The following is a 2,230-nucleotide window of genomic DNA, read 5'->3' on the forward strand; positions in this document are numbered from 1 at the left end:
GGCTCTGCCGCTCGTCTGGACTGTATTCATTTATATTCACTTTTACCTCCCCCTCTAGATTGTAAGTTCACTGTGGGCAGAGAATGTGTCAATTATATTGGTCTATTGTAGGTTCCCGAGTGCGTGGTACAGTGTTCTGCACGTAGTAAATGTGATTCACTGACCGAGGGGGAAATTAGGCCATTCACTTCACTTCTCTGGGCCTCACGGACCTCACCTTTAAAATGGGGATGAAGAGTGTGAGACCCCTGGCGGATATTGACTGTGTCAAACCGTGACTGAATCGCCGGTCGCCCAGTGCCGAGAGTAGTTCCTGGGACGTAGTAAGTGCGTAACAAATACCATTCATTCGTGTAGTCAGTCGTATTTATTCATTTCCTCCTTTATGCAGAGCACTGTGCCGAGCTGTTGGGAGAGCCCATTACAGCAATGGGCAGACATGTTCCCTGACTAACTTAGACTTAGCTTCACGTGGGACCCAGACTTAGATTGTGTCATCATCCTCATCGTCACCATATGATTCAGAGCCGAACCTGAGTCAGGGACGGTGTCCGATCCAATCATCGGGTGGGTATAGTGCTGGACCCACTGCCCAAGTAAGAGAAAGAAAAAAAGTATCAAATCCCCTTGACCAGATGAGGGAACTGTGGCTCTGCTAAGTGAGGTGATGATGATGGAATTGGTTAAGGACTGACCCTGTCTGTGTCCGTCACTGTTTCAAGGGCCAGGGTAGACACAAGGTCATCGAGTCGGACACTTTCCTGTCCCACGGAGGCCTCACGTTCATAAACCCCATTTTACAGATGAGGGTCCCGAGGCCCAGAGAATTGAAACGACTCGCCCGAGGTCACCCGGCAGTCAAGTGGAGCCGAGATTAAAAGCCGTGACCTCAGACTCCCCACCCCGCGTACCCTCCAGAGGCCAACTGTCCGCTAGTTTCCCGGCGATTCTAATACCAGACTTGTAGGTCTTGACTTCTCATTCGGAGGTTTTAGCATACCCCTATAACACCCCGGGCAGAAACAACCAAGAATTGCCCCAGTGAAAGCATTCTGGAGGTAAAATTCTACATAGGCATTAATGGAGGATTGATCTCCATTGTACGGATTAGGTGATTGAGGCCCAGAGAAGTAAAGGGAGTTACCCGAGGTCACCCAGCAGGCCAGGGAAACAGCCGGACTTGAACTCGGGTCCCTCTGACATCCAGGCTCCGGCCTTAGCCCCTAGGCTCTGCCGCTTCTCCTGGTAGAGTATTTCCCTTCTTCCCTGTAGCCTCAAGGTTGTTGGCCAGACTGGGAATGGAGCTCCGTTCTTCTGGAGCCTGGCTTCCTCTATGTTGTATTGGTGTCATTGAAATGGCATTTCTTCAGCGTTTCTTCTTTGCCGAGCACTGGCCCTGGAGTAGAATCAAATGAATTAGTTGGGAGTGCCAGTCAGTCATGGGTATTTATTGACCATTTACTGGGTGCAGAGCATGGTACTAAGGCCTGGGAAAGTCCAATTCTGCAACGGAGAGAATCCCCATCCACAGGGGGTTTACCGTCTAGAATCAGTGAGGCAAACGTCCCAAATGAGCAAATTGGCATTAGTAGCATGGAATTAGAGATATGTGTACACAACAGAACAAGTAAAACGAGTAATGGTAGATCATTCACTCATCTTTATGAAGTTCTTCATGTGTGCACAGCACTCTCCCGAGCAGTTGGGAGAGTCCAATATGGCGCTGGGAGGACACATTCACTCCTACCTCCTACCTAGACTACGCCCCACGTAGGATACGACTTTGCTTAATGGTGATCAGCATCATCGTCATAACGCTTACGAGCCCCACACGGGACAGGGACTGTGTCCGACCCGATCAGCAGTTTGGGAGACACACTGTACAGTGTGTCCCACCGCCCGAGTAGGAGAGAAAACAGAGCTCGGATCCCCGTTTCATAGGTGAGGGAACTGAGGCTCTGTGAAGTGAGGTCATTATGTTGTCATCTGTTACGCCCTTACTAGGTGGCAAGCACCGTGGTATAAATGTAAATCAAAGGAATTCTAGATAGGTACCTACATAAGCAAGTGCTGTGGGTCAGGGCTGGGCAGAGTGAAGTGAGTGAGTTGGGGCAATGTGGGGTAGCGGAGTTTGCGGGGAGCGGATGAAAAGCGAGGAATAGTTGGGGAAGGCCTCCTGGAGGAGCTGAGCCTTCAGTAGGGCTTTGAAGGGGGAAAGGGCGATTGCTTG

At 50.4% G+C, this 2,230-nt stretch overlaps 1 long non-coding RNA gene across 1 annotated transcript; it reads right to left on the reverse strand.

Moving 5' to 3' along the window:
- Window positions 1-409: 409 nt before the first annotated feature.
- On the reverse strand, window positions 410-1,826 carry LOC119940138. The gene is made up of 3 exons (XR_005454888.1): window positions 1,755-1,826; window positions 1,145-1,396; window positions 410-588 (listed from the first exon to the last, which is right to left on the reverse strand). It is a non-coding gene; the product is annotated as an uncharacterized LOC119940138 (long non-coding RNA).
- Window positions 1,827-2,230: the final 404 nt, after the last annotated feature.

The sequence above is a fragment of the Tachyglossus aculeatus genome, chromosome 2, assembly GCF_015852505.1.
Source record: "Tachyglossus aculeatus isolate mTacAcu1 chromosome 2, mTacAcu1.pri, whole genome shotgun sequence".
NCBI lineage: Eukaryota > Metazoa > Chordata > Mammalia > Monotremata > Tachyglossidae > Tachyglossus > Tachyglossus aculeatus.